General features: G+C 41.5%; 1 protein-coding gene across 8 annotated transcripts in view; it reads right to left on the bottom strand.

The window, feature by feature from the left end:
- Positions 1–22173, bottom strand: part of FAM81A (family with sequence similarity 81 member A) — a 111672-nt gene extending 89499 nt beyond the window's left edge. For 3 of the 8 annotated variants that reach the window (XM_054701912.1, XM_054701914.1, XM_054701929.1), the window contains exons 1-2: positions 22066–22173; positions 13781–13950 (exon numbers count right to left, since the gene is read on the bottom strand). The gene's annotated coding sequence lies outside the window, so the exon portion shown is untranslated. Of the gene's footprint in view, positions 1–13780; positions 13951–16606; positions 16653–22065 lie in introns of those variants that run through there. The other 5 variants (XM_054701954.1, XM_054701963.1, XM_054701936.1 and 2 more) reach the window with 4 other exon arrangements.
- Positions 22174–26987: the final 4814 nt, after the last annotated feature.

The raw sequence follows: 26987 nt of genomic DNA, 5'->3' as shown, positions 1-26987 counted from the left end.
CTTCTAACCTCTCAGGCCCCACCAATAGCCCAGTGTCCAACAGCTCCTCTCCCTTTACAGGGGCCCTCATGTTAGTGGGCAGAATGAGGGCTACCCCAAAGACCCCCAAAACTTGCATGCTCTAAATAGGTTCTGCCATCTGCCACATAAAGACAAACATACTCTTATTGCATAAAACTGCCAACAGAAAAGAACTTCAACAGAATTAGTGTTTAAATTAGAAGAGAAGAAAAAGAATAGTTTCCCAATAAAACACCCAAAGTTACCTATCCCCTAGTGGGTAAATGCTCCCAACCTAACAGGGTTGTCCCAAAGTGGGGCCACTGTTGGCCTGAAAGCTTGTCACAAGGCTAAGGGACTTTCTGGCAGGGAACTGTGGGAAAGGGGCAGAAGCAGCCAGACAAGTCTGGAAGGGAAAGAACAAAATCAAAATAAAGTCAAGATAAAGGCTGCCCTTGTCAGCCTCCCCTCAGGCCTCTCTCCCGCATGTCTCTTTCAAGTGTCTCCTTCCATGTTCCCAAGTCCCTGGTGCAGTACCAGGCACTGAGAAGTCAGTGTTGCTGCTTCTTTACATGGCTCTCCGCTCCATGTGCCTCCTCCAAGTCTTCTGCCAAGTCCTTATCAGCTTCCCCTTGCTGCTCTGCTCCACCTTTCCCAAGGTGGGGTGGGGAACCTGGAACCTGCCCTTTCTATGGGGATTACACTGTTATACTCCGACATTGACTTTCACCTCCTCCCGAGCTAACTTGTAAGGTCAAAAGGCCTGTTAAAAGGCAGGCACGTGGCGAGAACAGAAGGTTGCAAGGGACAGGCTCCCTCAGTGACTGTCCTTGAGGAGATACTCTGGGATTGAGATGTGCACATGGGGCCTAGACCAGCTTACATGTCAACTCAAAGCCATTGAGTATGGCTATTGGCAGCAAAATGGGATAACTGGAATTTGCCTGTAAGAAGCGGCAATGTGGGAAGAAGGGGGCTGTCCCAAAACCATTTGGGAGGGCCTGTTTTTTCATTTGTGAAGGATACTTTATTCTGAATTTTTGTAGGGAACAGGATGAACAGAATAAAGTAGCAGTCAGTCTTGGAGGAAAGAGGCATCTGGTTGCATCCTGTACTTTCTCACATACCCCATCCCCATTCTGTTCTTAGCAGGCTCACCTGCTCATCCACTCACTCAGCAGATATCCAGCAAGTGCCTCCTAGATGTATGCCTGGGGCTGTCCTAGACACGGTCCTTGCTCTCACAGACCTTATGTTCTAGTGGGAAGCAGGCAATGCAAAGGAGCCAAGTGAATCTATAAATAAATGCTAACCAGGGTAGGGCATGCAGGCAGCAGGGTGGCTGTATTAGATTGGCTGATCAGGGAAGACCTCTCTGAGGAAGTGGCAATTTGGCAGGGCCTTCAAGGATTGAAAGATACAAAGATCTAGACAAAGAGCATTCATGGCAGAGAGACGAGAATGCACAAAGGCCATGGACTGGGTGTGTTCAAGCAACAGAAGAAACCAGTGTAGCTGCGACAGAGTGAGATGAAGGCATGGCCAACTCTTGGCTTTCTCACCGGAGTGTTGGGTTGCGTGGAGGCAAATTCACAGAGACAAGGACACTGGAGGAGGAACTGATTGGGAGTAAAGTCATGAATTGGTCTTGGACAAGTTTTCCTGGAGGTGCCTTTGCATCTGCCAGGGACCCCCAATCTTCCAGTCAGTGATCTCCACGCACAGTAGTTGCTACAGCAATGGAAGGTTAGCGCTCATGCAGAAGGGCCTCTAGGGGTTGCTCTTTCTCTGCCTGCCCCCCTCATCCAGGAGCCTCATATTTCACTCCTTTCCAATGAATACACTGTACATGCTTTGTTTTTCAATCTGCTTGCAGAAGAAAATCAATTCTGTTTCGAGACAAGAATTAGGGAGCCTTCTTATCAACAACAACAACAACAACAACAAAAGCAGAAAGCCTTCTCTCTACTTTTCTCTTTCCTACCCCGGAGGGGTGGCCACTCACTTTAAACTTGTAGAATAAGATGAAGCAAGAGACAATGGAGAGAGCCGGACTCCTGAGAACATCACTGGAGACTGAAGACACCAGAGCCTGGTCTAGGGAGTAAATTCTCCTGCCTCCAAGCTTTAATGCAGCCAAAAGGAGCATCTTTCACTTCTTGCAACATATCATGCTTCCTCTCCCTTATGGCTTCACACATGCAGCCTCTTTCTTTGAAACACTAGTCCTTTCCCCCTTTCCTACAAGCCCTTCCATCTCGATAAGGTCTTTTTTTTTTTAAAGATTTATTTGTTTATTTATTTATTTATTTATTTATATATACAAGCACTGGGTACAGTCAGAAACGTGGGAGGGTGAGAGAATTCACCAGAGCCAGAGCGGGGAGCAGAACAGGCAGACTGATGAAATACATTGCTGAGGGGAGCAGCGGGCAGCAGGAGAGGTCTTCGCACCATGTGAGACCCTTGCCCGGCAGCCGGGGAATGAACCGACGCTACAGAGGCTGCGGGCAGCTTCGCAACCCAGCGCTCAACTGCTGCGCCACCAAGGAGGCCCTCGATAAGTTCTTAATCATATTTCATTCTGTGTTCAGATATCACCTCCTCCAGGAGGATTTCCATGATGTAAACTGCTGAAGTCAGTGTCTGTGAGGTCAATGCTGCTAATAGCAAGCATCCAATATCCAATTTCTCCTTTCTTTCATTGTACCAGAACCCCTAATTTTAGCTGAGTGTACAGTGCTTGGGATATAGACTATATTTTCCAACATCTATAGCAGCTAGATATGGACATTTGGCTAAGTTCTGGTTAATGATTCGAAAGTGGAAATGTTTGCACTTCTGGGATGTGATCTTTTTTTAAAAATTTATTTATGCATATAAGAGCTGGGGTATAGGCCAGAGGTGGGGTGGGGGGTGAGAGGATTAACCAGAGACAGAGTGAGGTTCAGAACAGGCAGACTGACCAAAGTACACTGCTGAGGGGAGCAGCAGGCGAGTCAGGAGAGGTCTGCTGCACCATGTGGGTTGCTCCCTGGCTGGGGATCGAACTCATGGCACAGTGGCTGCAGGTGTCCTCATAGGTTGCATCTTAACCCCTTGCGCCATCAGGGAGGCCCTGGGATGTGATCTTATAGGGTGGGGACATGCTTTTCTTTTCATTCTCCATTTGAATTTAACTGATTCTCTAGCCACCAAGTTGAACTATGAAGACACAGCCCACACCCTAGCAATGGTAGAACCTTGAAGTGGAAAGATCTAGGGCTCGTTTTCTGATGACTTATGGGATCATCCATGCCTTCTGTGCTGCCTACCTCCTGCCTTTGTATGTATGAGCGAGAAACAAACTTCCATCTTGTGTAGGGCACTATTATTTTGAAAATTTTGTCACATGCAATCAAACCTAATCTAACTTACCCAGGGTCCCTCTCGTGTATTTTTTTTCCTCATGAAAACGTTTACACCTTATATTACCACTGTAGTTACTTGTCTGAGTGTACTTGTCTGAGTCTCTTTATGCAGATGGCCCTAAAGTTGCCTCCGCCTAGTCTATCCAATCACTGTCATAACTGTGAGTATTACAAAAGCAGCCCAATTATCCAGAGCCATGCTGTGGAACCACTTCAAATGCTGCTTTCAGTCTCAGGATTTATGTCCTTTAGGTGATATCATGGTTCAGTTTGTATCCATTTCCCTTCTAGTGCAATTTCTCTGTCCTAAACTCAACAGTCAAGCAACACCAACAATTAACACATGGAAACAACAAGGCAAAAAAGTCCAGACCAAAAATTGACCAAAAAAAAAAAAATGTCTTCTAACTGGTATCTCCTAGTCTACATGTTCTGATGTTGTGGTATTTGGCAAATCAAAAGTAATTTTTAAAACTCTGACGGTTTGGCATTTAGAATATTGAAAGCAATCTGGAAAATCCCAATAGCCAGCATTTATGTCTCCATCACGAGCTTCAGAAACAGATTGTCAGGATGGATTTCAGTAGGATCATAGGAGTGAGTATATCAGCTCATTTTTAGCAGCATTATGAGTTTTGGTGATACACTTTTTAACAGAATCTAGCAATGAATCTATGCTAGTTAGTTCACTTTTCTTTCCTCCAGAGCCTCTCAGAGGTCAAATACTGTGTTTTATACTCTTACATGAAGGGATTTCACTTTAATAGGCTCATCTAGAATTGATAAAGCTTTAAAATACAATAAGCAATGTTAATGACCAAGAGATAGAAAATATCCTAGAAGCTGAAATAAAAATAATCACATATCAAAAGAATAATGTCCAGATGTCTGGATAAATCTGGTAATTTCACAAGGCCGAGGGTTGGATTTGCGGGCTTCCATAGTTTTAAGCCAGCAGAATTTGCAATAAGGCTCATTGGAGGAAAAATGCTTAATAATTTAAATGACTGGTTAATTTACCATGTAATATTTTATCTGACTTTCCTTTCCAAAACCATAGTCACATGCCACAACTTGGAACAAGAAATAATCCCTTGTGGAGGGCTCCTGCCAAGAGACTCTACAAAGTAGCCTCACTCCCCAGAGTATATTCACGAGGGTTTCTGCAAGTTTAGCTTCTACCACAGGGGTCAGAGGATCCAACTTGGCAATATCTATAGATGTGTAGTCATCAGAAAATTCATGTAAGATAAATGAAAATCATCATAATAATGATACTGCAAAAACAGAGATTAAATGACTTCTTTCCCTTTTGGTACCTGAAACCTCCATGTGCACGTATTACTCAGGGTAACAATGTTCTTCCTGCCAATGGATCCAGGAGTCTTGTTATTCTCAAAGTGGCAGTCTGTCCAGACTGGAAAGACTTGTACTTAAAGGAAGATCCTGGCAAGGACCCTAGGCACTCAAGTTTCTTCTCACACCCTCAGTGAACAATGATCAAATCTTTTGGGGGTACTTATTATGGGCCAGGCTCTAGGATAGACTTTGGAGAGACAATACAAGCAAAAAAACAAAAAAAGAGTTAACTTAGAGTTAAAGCCCACTGGAAGATAGTGGCTAATGCTTATTGACCACCTGCTGTGTGTTTTTTATATATATATATCACCTCACTTAATCTTCAGCCCTAGAAGGCTATTATCATCCCCATTTTACAGATGAAAAAGTTGAGAAGAGAAAGAGCTAAGGACCAAAGTTTTCATGCAAACACATGTGAGAGCTGAGTTTGAACCTAGGCAGCCTGAGTGCAGAAACTCCCCACTTAGCTATGACGCCTGGCCTCCTTTCCATTGCTTCTAGAGTGCCTGCTTTTGAAGCAGTGAGGAGAAGGCCTGGATGGTGAATCCACAAGGCACTTCCAGGCTAAGAAGAACTACCTTCTGAAGACTGAGACAAAAAAGAAAGCAACGTTTTTCTACGAGAAGCCAACAGTGGGCTTTTGAGGTGGTTTGGATATTTCCTTCCTTTGGGGGAAATCATACTGCACAAGCTGGTAAGGAGAAGGTGGGAAGGGGAAGTTTTGTGTTCGTTTCTCCAGTTGTCTCTCCAGTACTGAACTTGCACCTGAGGTGAAGGGGCAGGCATCTGTGGCATCAGCACCATTGGACAGAACCAGATTTGCCCTAGAGGTATAAGGCCAGATTTGCCTATTTTTTTTTTTTTTTAATGCATACAAGAGCTGGGGTGTAGGCCAGAGTTGCAGGGGTGAGAGGATTCACCAGAGACAAAGTGGGGAAGAGAAAAGGCAGATGGACTGAAATACATTGCTAAGGGGAGCAGAGGGAGAGACAGGAGAGGTCTGCTGTGCCATGTGGGTAGCTGCCTGACCAGGGATCAAACTCATGCTGCAGTGGCTGCCAACAGTTTCATAGTGCTGAGACTTAACCTCTTGTGCCAGCAGGGAGGCCCAGATTTGCCCATTTGACTGCTGGAAGTTTCTCTGTGATTGTGGTCAGCAAAAACCAAGTGCTTCCTGGAAGTAAATTAAGAAAGTTTTTGTTGAGGCTGCTTTTCTGGCTATAGGTCAGTTCTTGGGAATAATTTATAGGAAACTTATAAGACATCCATACTGAAGGCCTAAAAACACAAAGTTTGCCAGATCTAAGGTAAGGACTCTGGTTGGCCAGATACCTTTATGTTAAGGCTTTACCATATATTATCTTCCAAGAACCAATCAGTCAACTCCAAGGTTAACATTTTAAGATGCATCTGGGTCTACAAATAGGTTCAGTAACCTGCAACAGGAGGAGTGGACATGGGCAGTCCCTGTGGGTGGAGAGAAAAATACAAGCCATATAGGCCAGCAGTAGGGTCATTGGTTTTGGATTCAGCAGGTGAAGAGTGAATGAATTTCCTCTTCTTTAAAAAAGAATTAGTGATTGTGTCCCATAGCAAAGGCTGTTATGATAAACGACAAGAGTGCCTTGTTAATGAGTTAGTGACTGTCCTGAGCTCTCATGCTGGCTGGCACAGAGCTTGTTCTAAACAAATGTTAGCTGTCCTTATCATTACCACCATCATCAGCATATTCATCACTATCATCCTGGCTCTTCCACCTACCAGGTATATGCCCCGGGCCACATTATTTAATATCTCTAAACCTCAGATCCCTTATCTGGACATTGCAGACTTTACAAAATAGTTATCATCAGGGCCTCCCTGGTGGCACAGGGGTTAAAGTCTCAGCACTATCAAACTATCAGTAGCCACTACAGCCCGAGTTCAAGCTCCAACCAGGGAGCTACCCACATGGCATAGTAAACCTCCTGTCTCAACTGCTGCTCCCCTCAGCAGTGTATTTCAGTCAGCCCACCTGTTCTGTTCCCTACTCTGTCTTTGGTGAATGTTCTCACCCCCCGTATTCTGGCCTGTACCCCAGCTCTTATATGCATAAATAAAAATAAATTGAAAAAAAAATAGTTATCTTCAAAGATAAAGTGCAGATGAAGGATAGAAGGAGAAAACGTACATCAAGTATCTTACACAATGCTTGGCAAATAGTGGATGCCCACTGAGCACGTTATTTCCTATTGCTTTTAAGCACATTCCTTTCTTGCCTGGTAGTCAAAACAGGTATTCTGACAGAGGTGTTTATAACTAGAAGGAAGACACCAAAGTCTGTCTGATGAGAAAGTCTCACTTCGCTGGAAGAGACAAGGCACTCTTGTTTTCAGGGACTTTCTCCTTTTATTCTCTGTGAAGTCCCATCTGACGTCTCTCTAAGACCTGCCCTTGAATTTTAAGTCCCCCACATTAAGAATCTTTCATTATTGGAGAAATCATAAAAAGTGGAAGACACATGGATGTAGGGTTGCCAGATTTAAAAAATAAAAATGAAGGTGTTCTGTATTTTACCTGGCAATCCTATGCAGATGTCAATTTATCTTTGTGTAACACTCAGTGTACCTGAGGGGTTGATTTATGTTTTATGACTTTCTATGATGTCATGGAATCTGAGGTGGAGACTTCTCAAAAGGTAAGATGCTACAGAACTTGCATTTAATTTCTCTGGGTAGAGGCCTATCACAGGATCTTTCCCCGTGAGTCAGGTTGGGAATGTGTAGAAGCAAAATAGACCCAGGATTAGACTTCCATACAAATCTTAAGGATTTCTTCCTTAAGGCTTCCCTTCTGTATTATTTCCTGTTGTTACTAACAGAGTATTGCATTAGTCCCCACCCCTCACTCCATCCTTCCCTAACCCTAGATGGTTCCCTCTCTGATTAATGGAAACTGCAGGTACTCAACCTTGCAAGGGATGGAGTAAGAGGCAATTTCCTCAGGAAGATACTGCTTGAATCCAGTGCAAACCTGGCCTTTGGGGTTCAACCCACCCTATTCAGGAGTTACATCTTTTCTCTTTCTAAACTCCAATAGTATTTCCCAGTGACTTTCCTTTTGAAATGGAAATGCAGGTGTGAGAGCAAGCAGACATTCAGTTCAAAACCTGGATAGTAGACTTACTACTAGGTGTGTTTTTGATGGGGATGAGAGGAGGAGACTTCAGAGCAAGGTCAGGTGTTATGGACTCTCCGCGACACCTCACCACTGCCTTACATTTCCTCCTGCATGGTAGGCTTTGATGTAAGGCCTTCTGTGTGGGGGTTGACCCCTCTCTGGAATTGTCATGTCTGGTCCTTACTGAGATCACACAGAGCTAGTTTTCCTGGGAGAAAAGCTCAGAGCCTGGTAGCTGAAACTGGGGAGGAGAGACTTGATCATTTCCTCGGTTTCAGAGTCCATCCTCTGCATCCCAGCCTCAGGCAGGGGATAGCAGACAGCACAGAACATCCAGCTCCAGAGGGTCTTCCCTTGCCAGCATCCACATTCCTCCTCAATCTAAAGTTCTGAACCTGTGCCCTGCAGAGCTACTTACCCCATGGCTGGCTTACATCATCTAGAGGGTCAGAAGGCTTGAAGGGGATACAACTCATGTGCTGCCTCCCAGAAGGAGGGACTCCACCTGAACCGCAGGGCAGACTTTGCATGGTGTCCATCCCTGTCCCTGGTCACTCGCTACCTACTTTCTCACACTCCCTCTCTGCCATCCAGTCTAGGTATCACGAAAGGTTTGTTTTTTGCTTGTTTGTCTTCATCAAATGAGGGAAACAAACTTCCCACTGCTATGTTGTGCCTTTAAAGGTCCTTCCCCTTGGTCTCCTCCCTGATGGTGTAGAAAGCTGCAGGGACTAGAGGGCCACTTTGCTTTATGACAGATGCTAACAAAGGGGACTTAGGGGTGGGTGAGGTCAACCATGGCCTATTGTGCTCCTCTAAAACCCAATACTCCAGTACTACTGAACATAGCAGAGGAGATTGAGGCAGCATAAATAACCTTTAGAAGTCAGTAAATCCATCTCCCTGCCTCTGAGCAGTACGACTGCTAATCAACGGTGATGTCAACCTTATATTTTACCAAATCATCTAGGGGAGAACCTACAAAGATTGTGAGTTAGGACAGGATTGTCTGACATCCAGATATTTGGCAATGACATGGGAATTCTGTGCCCAGACATCCCCAAGCTTGCATCCAGAACGAGAACAAGTCTTTCCCAGTGCAGTCCTTCTAAGGCTGACCCCCAGGCTGGTCTGCGCACCCACGTTTAAGGAGTTAAGGAAGAGTGGGCGTTGGGTGGCAGGGAGAGGACTTGTTTACATGGACAGGACCACATGCATGTGCAAGGCAGCCCTGCTGATGCAGGAAGGGCTGGAGTCCAGAGTGGGAAGGGAAAGGAAAGCAGGATTAGGGCCCAAGGGCCATGTTTTGGCAAGAAACTGCTAGGAATCCAAGAATTTTAAATTCAAACCTGAACTTCCTAATTGTCCGGAAGGTATTTTTTGCCAAGGTAGGAGAAAAGAATATATTTTATTCAATGATCTGTTAGTTTGACTTATAATTTTAAACTATTTGGACATATGGTTTGTGGGCCTCCATTTGTGCTCTTGCCTTGTGTCCCACGCTCTGCTCTGCTGTTTATGAGGAGAGAAAACTTTGTAGCCCATGTGGGTCGGTGGTCCAGCTTGAACCCACACTACTCACCAGCTTTGCCCCGTCCCGCTCTCCAAACTGCCTTATTTTGGCTCCCAAGATTGGTTAGAGCTTATAGGGCATAGAGTTAAGGATTCATTCTTATGGTCACTTGTTTTATGCAAACCCTATACTGGTTTTCACGTCTGTGCTGCTTAGGACCTTAAATAAAACATACGATTTTAAATCTAGCTTCCAGGAACCATTAAACTTAATTCAATTGACTGTGGGCCTTGGAGATATGCCTGCTAAAGATGAGGTGGTTCAAATTTGGCTGACAAGCTGACTTTCTTTTTCTGGGTATTTTGTGCCAGCTGAGGAAGAAGGGAGCAGTGTCAGACCCAAGAGAACTATGCTGGTAATTTGAACATAAAAAGGAGAAAAAACAGCTGCTAAGAGATGGATTTAGATGTAGAGCATGAAGATGGAGGGGGCCTGATGACCTATGGTAGAGGGTTATGGGTGCCTTGGTGGGTGTGGTGGTAACACACATCTGAAGGGCTTGCACCTGTATCTCTGAATCATACAGTGATGCAAACCAATATTACCTCAATAAAATAAAGAGCTGGATTCAAAGGAAAGGGCAGAAATGTATACAGCATCTTAGGGAAATTTTACTGGGTTTTAAGGAACTTAATTAACTTTCCCAAAATAAAGGTCAGTTAACACTACATGACTTGAGTATCATGGAGTTGCATTAGTTTTGTGTTGGAGAAACAATGAGTGAGGGATGGGACAGGTGCTGAGTCTGGCCTGAAGGCAACCTTGAAGTAAAAGCAGAAGCTACCATTGGTTCCAGGAGCATTTGGGTTAACTAAGTGAGTGAAATATTGGGCAGTAGTTTCCCTTTCCCCAGAGCTGAGCATGTGAGGACTTCAAAGGAGATGACCAAGTGTCTAAAAATGAAACAAGGGCACTGCGGCAGGCTCGATCCGGGCTTCCTGGAAGATGAACTAGGAGAAAGATGGGCGGCATGCCTGGCCTTGATCCACCAAACTCTAGTTTAAATATGTGCTTTGGTTGTTTTTCTTTTGTGTTTTTATACTAAAACTAGTTCATGCTCATTGAAAAAAATTGGGAAATACAGAAAGTGTTAAAGGACAAGAAAAATGGTCCATAGTCTGTCTCTACCATTTGAATTCCATCAGTGTAAACATTGGTTGTGTTTCTTTCAAGGCTTCTTTGTTCGTTATATAGATGGTGTGTGTGTGTGTGTGTGTGTGTGTGTGTGTGTGTGTGTGTATCTTTCAGAGAGGAAGAGGGGGATGAGGAGAGAGAAAAAGAGAAAAAGAGATTTTAATAATTGGCTCTTAAAGCACTGTTTTCAAGGCAACAGGCAACAGGATAAAGTACTAAAATGAGTCATTTTAGGATTATTGAGCAACTCCGTGAGATTTGGTAAAAATAAAGTTGACTTTCCTTTATCCTGTCATCAGGAATCACCTACTCTAATTCAGCTGCTGTGCTCATGGTCCATGTTCGGTGGAAAGGAAAACAAGATACAAGAGGCTTAAATATGAGAAATGTAGCTCAGAGATATGCTATTGTGACGTTAGCCCTTGGAAAACTATTAGACCTGAGTCCCTTTGTCCCAATAGACCTGTTTCTAAGGTTAAAAAAGGTCAAAAAATCAGGTTTAATCATTTGAATCTTCTGATAACTCCTGTCATAAAATGGATTAGAAATTGATTTTTGTGGCACTTATAAGTAGTTTCACATTTACTTGGGAATTTTTCTCAAAGATGAACAATGGATGAGATCTGAGAATGCAGTATCAACAGTATTATAAGGAACATCGTAAATTGTATTTTACACTGAGTAGATCTGATTCATTTTGTCACAGTTCCAAAGAGACAAAAGTCGACTCTCAGCTCATTATTTTCTCAGTGAGTTTGGAAAAGAAATATTTCCAGTCAACCCAATAAGCTTTTGCTTAAGCAAAAACTAGAACCTAGAAGATGATATGCTAATTCTAAATCAGTCTAAAGACCAGCCAGCTCAAAAGTCATCTTTCCAAAAAGACCTCTTTTGCTTTCAAAATCCTTACTTGCTTGATCCCTATTGAGTTTCTGTATTATTCTGCCACTTGTAGCAATGTAGTCTGCTGGATAACAATATTTTAAGTGTTTCTGAGTAATATGTTTACAATGGTTCAAAAATTAGGCAATCTGAAACATAATCAGTATAGTCTTGCTCCCACCACTGCTCCCACATCTCACAAACACTTCTGTTTCTTGTGTCTTTTCCAAAGTTTCTTCAGGCAAGTGTAAAAACCCATTGATTGTTTCCCTGTTTTCTTACACGAGAGGTAGTTACATATACAGACAATTTCAATATATGTTCTATTGTTGGTTATATAGGCTGTTAGTTATACATATTGTTCTGTACTTTGCTCTTCATTTTAATCAATCAATACATTTTGCAAATCTTTCCATATCAATTCAGAGAGAAATCCTTGATTCTGTTTTAAAAACTCTTTAAAATTGAAAAATTCTATTTTATAGTGCTCCCAATACTTAACCAGTTCTACTCATGATGGACATTTGGGTTGTTTCCAATCTTTTGCTATATCAATGATGCTTTTTAAACTTACTCAATTCCAATTTAGGTGTATATCTCTGTGTGTGTATGTGTGTGTTTGTTTTTTTTTTTTTTAAGATTTATTTATTCATGCATACAAGAACTGGGGTACAGGCCACATGTGCAAGAGGGTGAGCGGATTCACCAGATATAGAGCGGGGAACAGAACAGGCAGACTGACTGTTGAGGGGAGCAGTGGGCGAGACAGGAGAGGTCTGCTATGCCATGTGGTTATCTCCCCAGCTGGCCAGATTGAACCCAAGCTGCAGAAGCTGAGGACAGCTTCACAGTGCTGTGCTCAACCGCCTGCACCACCAGGGAGGCCCTCTTTGTGTTTTTTTTAAGTTACTTGTTTATGCACACAAGATCTGGGGTGCAGGCCAGAGGTGTGGGGGGGATTGAGAGGACTCACCAGAGACAGAGTGGGGAGCAGAACAGGCAGATCCACTGAAATAAACTGCTGAGGGGAGCAGCAGGCAAAACAAAAGAGGTGTGCTGTGATCCCTGGCTGGGGATCAAACTCATGCTGCAGTGGCTGTGAATGGTGTCATAGTGCTAAGACTTAATCCCTTGCACCACCAGGGAAGCCCATAGGTGTGCATCTTTGAATAAATTCCCAAGAGCAGATTGGCAGGGTCAAATATTATACAATCCTACAATGGTATTAGTAGTGCCACATTGCTTTCCCTTAGATTTCTACCTATTTACGTCTCCACCTTCAAAACGAGAGGGAAGCTATTCTCCCATTGCCTTGCTAACATAGTGATAACAAGGGAGAGCAGGTTAGGAAGAAGTGGTCACACATCAAAAGCAACTAGAGAACTGGATGAAGACTACAAAGGCCACAGATAGTATCACGTCTGGTATCAGTCCTGAGGTTCACCTGTCTCCCCCAGAGATGCCTGAACCATCTGCTAGCACCACCTAAATTCCCTGAAACTGAAACCTCCTCTTGTTTTCCCATTTTTATATTTTTTAACCAATGGAATCACCATTTTCTAACATTTAAAACTTTGCAGAAAAGAGTGTGGGCAGGTAGACATTTACTTCTTATTTTACCAACTTTAAATTAATATATATTATTTATTACAGGAAATAGGCCTTTCTTTTGTAAATTAAAACCAGTGATAATATGCTAGAAAAAAAATGGAAGTCTAATCATTTTTCCTTTGGTTTTTATTTATTCACTTAACCATTTTTTATTCTGTTAGTTGTTTTTTCTGCCAGGTTCCTAGGGCAATGGTTTTAAATAACTTAGTTTCATAGGAAAATTATCAAGCAAAAATATTCAATAAAGTATTAAATAAATGTATTAATTAAATACATAAAATGTTTAATAAATGTAATTAATAAGGTACTAATTAAATTATTCCTAAACTTTGTCCCACCTGCCACCTATTCCCAGTTTTTTTAAGCTGAAAAGGAACTAAGAAAAAACTCTTAATGTTTAAAGGGTCAAATAAAGCCAAACTAAAAAACTAACCCTTGAAAGCTGACTATAGAACTGAAGCAACCACAGGAGGAGGGATGACAACAATGTTGGGAAGGAGCACGGCAGGCTGTGGGGATGGACTATGGATGCTTTAGGGGTGGGGGTCCCATGGTAACAACACCCGAAAGGGGAGATCCTGTACTTCTAAAATATAAACAGTGATGTAAACTGACAGTACCTCTATTAAAAAAAATTACAAAAACCACTTACCTCTCCATTTTTCCTTCAGTGTGGAAAGACGTCCCTGCGGAGAAGAACTACCATGATTTCCAGGGCTTTGTCAAAACCTCAGATGCCAAGCCTTCTGACCAACCATCTGCGATTTCATATTGTTAGAGCATTCATTGTATACCTGGGGGTTGCAGCTTTTCATCAGTTTGCTGTGGGTGAACCAAGAAAGAAGGCATGCACAGATTTCTACAGAAATTATGATTTCATGAAAGATTTTGAGCGATGAGAAAGGCTGGTATCTTTCAGAGTGCAAAGTCATCTTGAAACATAAAGGACTTCTTTGGCTTGACTTCCATGGAAGTTTGTCACTGACTTGTGTTCCTGAACTAGCAAACATGAATATTTGGGCTAAGGAATAGTTTTTCTTGATAAACAAATACTGTGGGGTTGGGGGGGAACTCTTCATGTTTAAGTAATAGTGCAAATGGGATACTACTGGATTTATGATATTTGCAAGACATCTCTACATACTGTAATATTTTTTTCAATCCATTGAAGTCCCTTATATAACAAAAGTGCACATTTATATCCATTTTATGCCATTTGGAGAACTGTACTACCTTAAATTATAAAAGCTTACAACTGTCATAGTTGTTTTTAGAATCACAGTCTTGGCCAAATATATAATTCATTTGCTACCAAGACCTTATGGAAATATCCTCTTATGGGAAACTACCATCAACTTTATCAGGTTTGTCTTTGTTTTGGGATTTCCAGGAATTTAATATAGTAAAAGGGAAGGTCATCTGCAGGTGCTCTTGACCTTCGTACATTCATTTTTGTACCAATAAGGATCTTATACATGAATACATCTAAACCATCTTTCCTATATGGCATCAGGCTTATGCCAGGTAACAAAGGAACATTTTGATCTGTCTTACGGTGGTGCAGCCTGCCAGCTGAGCTCACAGTTCACTTGCTTCCATCTGTGCTACCATCTTTGTCAACCAAGCAGCACTTCTTCAACTATTTTCCCACTACTGCATTTCGCCTTATTACTTTACAAAGTTAGTGCAATATAGAAAAAATACAAATGTGAGCACTATTAAATGGAAATGCACCTCTCAAAAACTTAAGATTATCCAGACAAAGAAGGAAATTAGTAGGCATGCAGCAGTGATGATGAATCTTTAACCCCACCAATGAGAACTCATACCGAGAACTCTATTCATCAAACACTATTCTAATCACTCTATGTCATTATTTCATTCAAGTCTCAAAATACTTGTGAGGTATAAATAACGGAGGTACTATTATTATCTGTATTTTTACAGGTAAGGAAAATGATTCACAATTCACAAGGGTGGGAACGAACCTGACCCACATTGGAAAACCATCCTTTAGATTTTACATGGTCAACTCTGCTCAGGTGGGATGGAGAAACCGAAATTTAAATAATATTTACTAAATTCTAGAATTATAGTGTAAGACTCTATGTAAGAAACAAGGCACAATTAGAAATTCTATACTGTATTTTAGCCCCCTGAAAAGTGAAGCCTCTCCTTAAAAACCACAAATCTCTTTTTGGATTTCATGTAACTGATTGGTTGTATTTTCAAGAAACAGGAATCCTTTTATGTTATTGTACAGGCTTTTGATGTACACAGAAAGATGGGACTCTATGGGGACAAGGCACTTGTCTGACACTTCTCTGGGCTACAACAGTGCTCAGCAAGGGTTGCTGTGGGGGGTGAGTGTAAACAGGAGTGGTTTGGAAACTCTGATGCAGAGCATCAATACCAAGAAATGCACCAGAGGAGACTGCCCTGGTGATCATGGGTGGTATGTATGCATACATAGGGGGAGCAGGCATAAAGGGGCCTATTAAAAAATGCAAATCCTGCTGAGTGCTTGTAACAATATCTTGAAAAACATGTCATCTGATATACTCATACACACCTATGTGTATATATAAATATTTATAGGCATATCTGTAAACACACATTTATAAGTGCATGGCAATAAAGGCAAGACATATGTCACATCTTAAATATGTAAATATATTTGTAGGTATGGCATCATAAAATTGAAATAATGATGGCAAAGCCGATGTGTTTTTTCCTGTTGAAGAAGTGAATGGAATGGCCCTCATGGCCTCACCAACACAATTGCATTTAAACTAAGGTGGCAGACAGATGCCGTTGACAAACTACTACGTGTCCCAAATTTGGAGAGCCTGCCATGCCCCTCCTCAGGGACTCTGTCCCCAATCACCATCTCTCCTTAGTGGGGCTGTAGCTGTAGGACACAACCTCTCTGATGACATCTACTTGGAATGTGACTGTACAGACACCTGGTCCAACTAGAACCTCCCATAGACTTGCCGGTGACCTATGAACTGGGTGGTATAGTATGAAAAAGGTTGAACTGGGTGAGTCAGATTCTCTTTCTCTTCCTCCTTCTCTCTCTCTGGACTTGAATCAAGAGGCAAGTTTCCAGTGAGCTGTGGGCCACAATGCTGAAAGGTGGTTGGGGGGCCTGAGTCAGGATCACGACCAGCTAAAGACGCTTTGCAAGCAGAAATTGTGGGAGGAGCAGCAACATGAGTAAGCAGGAGAAGCTTGAAGAGACCAAGAACATCCATCCATGCAGAGAAGTAGAAAAGAACAGAGTGTGCACAGTCCTAACTTCCCTTGTGTTGTTTTTCTGGGCTCCTGGCATATACACCTTTGAAATGTTTTTCTCCTGAAGCAGCCTGTGGGCTTCTTTTTTTTGCTCCTGTTACTAAAAGAGATGAAATTGAAACAGCAGATAGCAGGAGAAAAATGTCTTTGAGAATGTCAGATATAAATTTAAAAAACAAACCCAGAAAACAGAGATCTGCACAAAACAGCAGTCCAGGGCCTGGAGCAGACAGGCAAACCGCAGGCCACGTAGCTGTCCCCCAGGATTTCAGCTCCTCGCAACCCTGTGAGAGAGTCAGTATTTATAGTGATGACCTTGGGTCTTCAGACATAGGCTGCTGGACATTCAATGTGTTTGCAAAAGGCAATGAAGCATGTAGTTTTACTTCAGAAAAATTTCCCTTCACATTAAAAAAAAGTTTTGGTGTTTAACAAAAGGCAAGTTTCACACAGTTTTTTGCTAAGTTTTGGTTCTTTAAATGTTTGTATGTATTTATACATGTCTTGCTTGTTCCAGCAAAGGTTAGAGATGAATTACAAGAATACACAAAGTCTAATAAGCGAGCATAAACTGACAATAAGAAAGATAACCAGAGGGCACTGGAGACTGGGGAGAGGGAAGTGGAAAAAGGAAAAGAGAAAGAAAGATAAGCAGAGGGGTCTCCCTGGTGACACAAGGGGTTAAGTCTCAGCACTTCTGCAGCCGAGTTCCATCCCTGGCCAGGGAGATACCCATGTGGAACAGGAGACCTCTCCTGTCTCACCCACTGCTCCCCACTCTGTCTCTGATGAATCCTCTCACCACCCCGCACCTCTGGCATACACCCCAGCTGTTACATGCAAGAATAAATAAATCTTTAAAAAAAAAAAAGAAAGAAAGATAATCAGAGTGTGGACATAGAATTGATGCAGGAGATTCCATGACTTGCAAAGCCCACTTCTGTGGAGCACCGATTCCTTCACTAACCATGTGTCACCCTAACTACTGTTATACATTTAATCATTTTTAAATCTCCAGATGAGTCAGAATTTACCTTCTGAATTTAAAAAATCATATTGAAACTGGAAGAAAGAATAGAAAATATTGGCTTACATCAGAGAAAATATAGTAATAAATGTATATAAACCTAATAAGCTGTCAATTTAAACTTAGGTTTAAATAATTTCTGTTCCTTTAGTTGGGCAAAATAGTTTCTTTATTTCCACAAAATAAGTGTTAGCTGACAGCAAAAAATTTATACAAATCACAAATAGTATCAGATTCTATTACCCAACTGTTGAAATTCTCTGCATTATATTCTTTACAAATCAATATTAACATATTAGGAGGAGAACAAAGAAAACTAAAGTTGAGTTAAACTCTCTGTCTTATATCCCATAAAAAAGCAGGAATTTTTCCAAAAGCCCTGGTTTGGCGAGGCTCCCAGGATTTTAATAAGTGTGTTCCTATTTATACCAGGCTTGCATTAGGAAAAATTTCTTCTAATGGACATTCCTACTACAGAGTCACTATTTGAAAGGAAGAGTTTGTGTTTTGCAGGTAAATATAGTTTGGATGCACTGTAGCTTGGCAAATTATTCCAAACTCTCTCAACTTAGTTTCTTAACTGCAAATGAAGTTAATAGGGTTGTTTATTTTTTATTTTTATTTTTTTTTTTACGGGGTGGAAAGGCTTTATTGCGTGGCCCTGTCCTTGCTGGTGGGTCTGCGGAGCGAATAGGGTTGTTTAGATGATTAAATAATAATGAAACTTAAGCACTTAGAACAGTAGCTGATATCTAGTGACCCAAATAAATGATGACTGTCATGGTAAAAAAAAAAAAAAATAGTGATAACATAAGATCTTTCACATTGATATGAAACATCTCTCTTTCATCAAACCTTTGTTAAAGGCTTCTAGCCTAATTTTGTCATTAACAAAAAACTTTTAAATCTTACTATGAATTCATTCTAATTATTCTTTTATGGAACTGACATGGAAACTAGTGTTTTGCTGATTGTTTTCTAGTGTGGATAAGCAGTGATTTCTTTTTGCTGATAGATTCATATAGGAAATTGTGCTTTGTATCCATGTTGATTTTTTCCTTTGCTCTTTTTCACCCAGTTCAGGATACAATGCAGTTCATCAATTACACCAATATATGCATAAAGTCTCATCTGACTAGCTCCATCATGTGTCTACTATGAGTTTTACAATTTTTAAAGTTGCTTCCATTTCATTGCTACTGTGACCTTGAAGAAGAATAATTATTTTGTGATATATTACTGAGTCTTCTGGAATATAGGTGTAAATCAAGAAAATTAGAAAGCTTTCATTTTAAAAAGTAAGGGTATGGAGCCTCCCTGGTGGCGCAAGGGGTTAAGACGCAACCTATGAAGCCATCCGCAGCTACTGCAGCATGAGTTCAATTCCTGGCCAGGGAGCTACCCACATGGCTCAGCAGACCTCTCCTGACTTGCTCATTGCTCCTCTCAGCAGAGTATTTCAATCTGCCTGTTCAGTTCCCCACTCTGTCTCTTGTGAATCCTCTCATACCCCGCACCTCTAGCCTGTAACCCAGTTCTTGTATGCATAAATAAATCTTAAAAAAAAATAAAATAAAAAGTAAGGGTATGAAGGGTAGTGAGCTTTGGCCAGAAAATCTAGGGGGATCATATCATTTCTCATTCAAATGCGGCCTTTCTGGGAATGCAAAGGGAATACAATTAATAATTTCATTGGGCAAAGGGCTAAAAAGGACTCTCCCTGGTAAACCAATTCATACAGTCACCTTAGCCAATGCACCTCCCTAAATAGGAATGGAGCAGGGAGGGCTTGAAGGAATTCTTCATGAAATGATAGGCTGTACCATGTGATCATACACTGTGTTCTATATTCAAATTGTGAATTAGGGGGTTCTCTCTTGAGAATCCTAGCTGAGCCTCTGCCCTTCTATTACCAGGCTAAGTTCTCTCAATGAGAGAGATGAAGATCCAGAAAGGCATTACTAATATAATCAAGAGCTGTGGACCTTATGTTTTGGCAGGTATAGCATCTTTGAGATTTTGATGAGAATTATTCTCCCTGAAGGGCACAGTCCCAATGACTTGCCATGCAATTCAGAGTCCTCTGATCTCACCTGGGCACCAGGTCTGAAGCCCTAACCCAGGACATAGAGCAAGGGGAAGGGAAAAGGAATCAAAACTTGTTGACCATCTTTATACATATTTCATTGCCTACTCACATCCATTTTATAGATAAAGAAACACAAGCTAGAGAAATGAAGATTTCACAGCTAGTTACGTGGAAAACTCAGATTTTAAATTCAGGTTCCGTGCCCCTAAATTTCATAATCAAAGTACTGCTGAAATCTAAAAGTTTATATATATATATATATATATATATATATAAACACACACATACAGAGAGAGAGAGAGAGAGAGAAATTTCAATCTGGAAAGGAACTGTTATAGGATAATAAAATCATGAAAAATCACAAATGAATCTTCAAAGTGCTGCTTACTAGGGCTGGGAATACCTCTCGAGACTGGAAAGACATTATTTAGGGCAAATAAAAATAAGCATTTTTTAATGATTTTTTAAAATCTCAAATGCTAATACAATGGATAGTGTCAAGGTGCTTTTAGTTAAACCCAAACTTGATAGGTTATTAATGAATTATTAAGAGATTTTTCAGTATCTTGTATTATGGGTTAGCCTTTGAGAAAACAACTATCTTTACCTGTATCTCCTTTTTTTTTTTTTTTAAAGATTTATTTATTTATCCAAGCACTGGGGTACAGGCCAGAGCTGTGGGAGGGTGAGAAGATTCACCAGAGACAGAGTGGGGAACAGAACAGGCAGAAAGACCAAAATACACTGCTGAGGGGAGCAGTGGGCGAGGCAGGAGAGGTCTGCCTGCACCATGTGGGAATCTCCCTGGCTGGCTGGGAATCAAACAGACGCTGCAGAGGCTGTGGACAGCTTCACAGCGCTGTGCTCAACCGGCTGCGCCACCGGGGAGGCCCTTTACCTATATCTCTTGAAGTCCTTGTCACTCTGCCTACTAATCAGTGTTGACCATAGATGAGCTGCTGGCTTAAGCAACATGTTATTTCCAACTTAGGCAGTGCTTCTTGTGTTACCGGTAAATTCAAATTTCCCTTTATTTGGTCCAACCACTATGGAGAGCTGTGTGGAGATTTCTTGACCTACTAAACATAGAGCTTCCATATGATCCAGCAATTCCACTCCTAGGTATTTACCCAAAGGACACAGAAACATCAATTCCAAAGAGCACCTGCACCCCTATGTTTATAGCAGCACTGTTTCCAATAGCTAAGCTTTGGAAACAACCCAAATGCCCAAAATAGATGACTGGATCAAGAAGATGTGGTACATATATACCATGGAATATTACTCAGCATTCAAAAAAGATAAACACATGCAATTTGCAGCAACATGGATGGCACTGGAAGGGATCATGCTCAGTGAAATAAGCCAAAAAGAAAAAGAAAAATACCGGATGGTCTCACTCATAGCAGGAATCTAGAAAACTTAAATAAGGGACCAGGAAAATGAGTAACTATAAGAAAGTGAAAATCAAAATCAACAAAAAACTATGAACCAGAGACACTTTTTGGGGGGTGGGGGGCGGGAGGGGAGGGATTGGGGTCAGAATGGGGGGGTTGCAATTGTATGGGGAATATAAAAATAAAATTTATTATAAAAAAAACCCAAAATATCCTAATACACTGAATGAAGCAGAATTGAAAAAAAAAAAAAAAAAACAAATTTCCCTTTATGTAAATTGTGTTCATTAATCCCTAAATTATGTGGCTGTGTTTGGAAGTTGACTTGTCCTCAAGACATGGAATCAGATTTTCCTGAGAGTTTAGTGAATTACATCTGCATGTACCTAGGTCATAGTGAGCACTCAACATGTGCCACTTGGTTTCCTTTCCAGTTTGTTCTAGGCTGCCACCAGATAAATTCTGTAATCTAAAATATAGCCCCAAATATAGCAGTTCGTTGTAGAAAACTACTCTTCCATCTATTATATTTGTACATTTCCTGTAGTTATTTATTATTTCAAAATATATCTTCTGTCTACTCCCACCTTCTAAAATTGCAAGCAGGGACCATTGTATGCACAAATGCCAGGGTAATCTATGGTAGACATTCCATTTTATTGATTGCCTAATTGCATGGATTGCTGCTATAAGAATTTAGACATGATTTTCTTTGAATTTAAAAAACGGAGGTATAATCCACATACCAAGAGACTCACTTTTTTCCTGAAATATGCTAGAATTTTAAAATTTATCTTTTAAAATGCACTATTCGGGGATTTTTAGTATAGTCACAAAGTTGTGCAACCACCACTACTTACTTACCCCGAGAATATCTTCATCATCCCAATAAGAAAAACCCCATACCCATTAGCAATAACTCCTATGCTCCCCTCTCCCAGTCACTGAAATCACTAATCTACTTTCGATCGCTATAGAGTCCTCCATTCTCTACTGTCACAGAAACAGAATTATGTAAGTTGTGGTCTATTATGCCTGGCTTTCACTTAACATAATATTTTCAAGGTTCTTCCAACTTGTAGTATGTATCTGTCGCGCAACCAACCCACACTGGGTAGGTTCATTACCGGTTCTAGCAGCCCAGTTGGCGTCTTCAGGCTCTCCGCTGTTCGTCGCCGCCATACTCCGTCACGCTCGGCCACTCCGCTCCACTCCTCCGGCCTCCGCGCTGCGACGCCTCGCCACGCCACGCACGCCACGCCACGCCACGCACGCCACGCCATACGCTGTTTGGCTGAGTGCACATGCGCAGTGGGAGGCCGGAAAAGCCTCGTGCTTACCCCCTACTTACCCCACAAAGGGGAAGTGACATTTTTTTGAACTTTGCTCATAATCTTTTGGAAAGAAAAAGGATTTCCTCTGGGCTGCTACCATGATTCTGATTTTTTTTCCCCACCACCATCCATTAGATCCTTTCTACCCTTGCTCACCACCTCTCTACACTTTTACTTTAGGCAAACTCAGTTCTATTGCCTGTGTCCACTGGCTCATTTTTATTTTGTTTCATCTATTCATCTGCTTTGTTTCCTTATATTACACATATAGGTGAATCACTCTCTTCCCCCTTCTGACTGATTTAACTCACACAATTTCCTAGAGTTCCTACCATTTTTCTGCAGATGTCAGTAATGAATCTTTTTTATAGCTGAATAGTATTCCATTCTGTCTACATGTTAGGTGTTCTTTATCCAACCATCTATGGGCATGTAGGTTGTTTACATGTCTCAGCTATTGTAAATAATGCTGCAGTAGACATTGTGGTGAATGGAATTGTTCAAGTTAGTGATTTCATATTCTTCAGCTAGATACCCAAAAGTGGAATTTCAGGATCATTGGTAGGGCTATTTTTAGTTTTTTTGAGGAAGGTCAATGCTGTTTTCCAAAGTAGTTGCACCAATTTACATTTCCAAAAAAAGTACAGTGTTTCCTTTTCCTTCACACTCTTACCAACACTTCTTACTAGTTCTGATGTTAGCCATTTTCACAGGTGTGAAATGATATTTCATTATGGTTCTGAAGAGCCTTTCCTTTATAATAAGTAATGATGGTCATTGTTCATGTGCCTGTAGGCCAACTGTATGTCCTCTTTGGAGAAATGTCTATTCAGATATTAGGCCCATTTTTAAAATGAGTTGTTTGGTTTTTGTTGTTGAGTTGCATGAGTTCTTTTTATACATTGTTGGATGTCTGATGTGCAAATATCTTCTCCAGTTCAGCAGGCTGCATCTTCATTCTAACATTTTCTTTTGCTGTGCAGGTTTTTTAGTTTGATGTAGTTTCAATTGTTTATTTTTTTTTTAAGATTTATTTGTGCAAACAAGAGCTGGGGTGTAGACCAGCGGAATGTGTGTGTGGGGGGAGGGGTGACAGGATTCACTAGAGACAGAGTGAGGAGCAGAACAGGCTGACTGACTGAAATACACTGCTGAGAGGAGCAGCAGGTGAGACAGTAGAGGTCTGCTGAGCCACATGGGTCTGCTCCCTGGCCAGGGATCAAACTCGTGTTGCAGGGGCTGCTGATACCTTCATAGTACTGAGACATAACCCCTTGCACCACCAGGAAGGCCCCTCAATTGTTTATTTTGCTATTATTTCCCTTTCCATTGGCAATGAGTCCTCAAAGACATAGTCAAGACACTGATATCATGGGATGCACTAACAATGTTTTTGTCGACATACGTATTTTTGGTTGTGGGTCTTATATCCATGTGTTTAATCCATTTTGAATATATTTTTGTGTGTGGAGTTAAAGAATGATCCAGTTTTATTCTTTTGCAAGTAGTGTCCGGTTTTTAACATCATTTGTTGAAGAGATTTTTCCTTTCTTTGTTGTATGTCATGGCTCCTTTGTCGTAGATTATTGATATATGTGTGGGTTAATTTCTGTGCTCCAGATTCTACTGCATTGATTTGTGTGTCTATTTTTATGCCATTATCATACTGTTTTAATTACTGTCATTTTGTAATATAAAGTTGGGTAACAGGATGTCTCCATTTTTCATCTTTTTTTTTTATGATTGCTTTAGTCTTGGGGTCATTTGTGGTTCCACATAAATTTTAGTGTTTTTTGTTCTATGTCCTTAAAAATATCAGTGGAATTTTGATAGATTGTATTGAATCTGCTTATCGTTTGTGGTAAGATGGTGTTTTGAGTGTTAATTCTCTCCATCTATGAACACAGAATATCTTTCCATCTCTTTGTGTCTTGTTCTATATTTTTTAATAGTGTCTTGTAGTTTTTGTTGTATAGCTCTTTCACTTCTTTTGTTATATTCTAGGCATTGGTTCTTTTTTTTTTTTAAAGATTTATTTATTTATTTATACAAGCACTGGGTACAGTCAGAAGCGCAGGAGGGTGTATTCATCAGAGCCAGAGGGGAGAGCAGAGCAGACAGACTGAAGAAATACACTGCTGAGGGGACGAGACAGGAGAGTTCTGCTTTGCCATGCGGGATTCTCGCTGGCCAGCCAGCTGGGATCGAACCTGTGCTGCAGAGACTGTGGACAGCTTCACAGCGTTGTGCTCAACCTCCTGCGCCACTAGGGGAGGCCCTCAAGCTCATTGTAATGGTCTATAGATTTGTTCTCTCTTCCCTCTAATACACATTGTCTATTTTTGGTGTCTTGCTGCTTTTAAATGGGATTTCTTTTCATTTTATAGGAGTCCCTTTAGTATTTCTTACAAGGCTAGTTTAGTGGTGATGAATTCTTAATTTTGTCTGTAAGGCTCTTTATTCCCACCCCACCCCACTCCCCTTTAAATTCTGAGTGATAGTCTAACAGGGTAGAGTATTCTTGGTTAACTATTCCTTTCTTTCAGCACTTTAAGGACATTGTGCCAATCCCTTTTCAACTGTGTTTTCCACTTAGAAATCTGCAGTGAATTTTATAGGTGTTCCCTTGTATGTGGTTCATTTTTCTTTAGATGCTTTTAGTATTCCATCCTTATCTTTAGTTTTTCCAATTTTAATTACTATACATCTTGATATATGCCTGTTTGGATATCTTGGAACCTCTTGGATCTGGAAATCTGTTTCTTTCCTCAAGTTAGGGAAATTCTTGCTTATTATTTCTTCAAATAAGGTTTCAACCCCTTTCTCTTTCTTCTGGAATATTTCAATGCAGATGCCATTCTTGATATTACCCCATAAGGTTATTATGGGTTATTTTTTTTGGGGGGGGCTGGTCTGTTTGGGGTTTTCCACTGTATTCCAGCTTACTGATTCTATCGGGTGCTCCTTGTAGACTGTTGAGTTCCTCTATTATATTTTTTAGTTCTGCTTTTGTGTTCTTTAGCTCTGTCATTTTCTGAAATTTCTATAGTTTTTCTATTTCTGAAGTTCTTATTTTGTTTGTTGATTATTTTCCTAATTTCAATAAGCATCATTAGGACTGCTACCTTAACCTCTTCTTCAGGTAAGTTACAGTTTTGTTGCATTTAGATTTTCCCCCAGGGTCGTTTTGTTTCATCATTTATGGTATATTTCCCTGTCTCTTCATTTTGTTTGAAGCTATGTTAATTCTTATTAAAACCAAATAACTTTCTTTCCTTAACTTTTTTTTTTTAATTTTTTTTTTTTTAGAGGCATGTTTTATTTGTTTGTTTATACATTCACTGGGTACAGTCAGAAGCCCGGGAGGGTGAGAGAACTCACCAGAGCCAGAGCGGGGAGCAGAGCAGGCAGAAGGACCAAAGTACACTGCAGAGAGGAGCAGCGGGCGGCAGGAGAGGTCTGCGCGCCATGTGGGACCCTCCTCCGGTGGCCGGGGAGCAGCCGGGGATCGAACCGGTGCCTCAGAGGCCGCGGGCAGCCTCGCAACCCAGCGCTCAACCGCTGCGCCACCGGGGAGGCCCTTCTTTCCTTAACTTGATGTGTTGGCCTGCATCTGTTTGGATGACTGGAGCTCTAGTGCCACACAGGGTAAAGGTAGGGGCCTGGAACTGAGGGATCAACAACTCTTGTCTCACCCAATGTTCCCCCTCAGCAGTGTATTTCACCAAACCTGTGGTCCAGCTTTATTCTGCTAGTTTGTTTTTTTAAAGATTTATTTATTTATGCATACAAGAACTGGGGTGTAGGCCAGAGGTGTGGGGTGAGGGTGAGAGGGTTCACCAGAGACAGAGTAGGAAGCAGAACAGGCAGGTTTAGTGAAATACACTGTTGAGGGGGAACATCAGGTGAGAAAAGAAGAGGTCTGCTGTGCCATGTTAGTTAATTCCCTGGCCAGGGATTGAACTCATGCTGCAATGGATGGCGATGTGTGATAGCACTGAGACTTAAGCCCTTGCGCCATCAGGGAGGGCCTAGTCTGCTGGTTCTGACCAGTGTTCTTCCTAGTATGCAGGAAGGAGCAGGGCGATCTGGGAGCCATGTGTTGGAATGCAGACAGGCTAAAGTCTCAATAGCAGTCACAGGTGGATGAGGGGCAGGTGTTTCTCAGAGTCTGTGGGTGCTGTCCATAAAAGATTGCTTCCTTTGTAGACCTCTTTCAGTTCTCTCTTGAGGTCTGTGGTCCCAGGGGCAAACTACAGCTGTGACACTATCACAGCTGTTGCCAGAACATCCCCTCTATCAGGGTAGCTGGAAGGTTTCAGTTGGGGCTAGAGGCAGCAAGCACCATAGGTGAATGTAACCCCACAGGTGGCCGCAGGCAGGAGCGATAAAACACAGAAGTCAGTTGTAGAGAGTAGCCACTTTTGTGGAGAATCACAGGTGGAGCCCCTTCAGCTCCCACCAATTGCCACCACCGACTGGATATTCCCCCAGAGGCTCAAACTCCGGTGGCCTGCACCCAGGTGTTATAGACTCCAGTTGATAGTCATTACTTAGGACAAGCAAGGTGCAGGTAGTTTTAAGGTTTGTCTGACAACCTCAGGAGCTCCTAATATGCAGCACTGGGGAGTGTGTCACCCTCTAGACCCTGGCTCCTTGATTAATTTCTAGTAGTATGGCATCCTGTCTTGCTGGCATCTGCTGAGCATATAGCT

Source organism: Talpa occidentalis, unplaced genomic scaffold (assembly GCF_014898055.3).
Source record: "Talpa occidentalis isolate TD23 unplaced genomic scaffold, MPIMG_talOcc4v2.1 talOcc4.11, whole genome shotgun sequence".
In the NCBI taxonomy this organism is placed as follows: Eukaryota; Metazoa; Chordata; class Mammalia; order Eulipotyphla; family Talpidae; genus Talpa; species Talpa occidentalis.
This window is presented reverse-complemented; position numbering and strand designations above follow the sequence as displayed.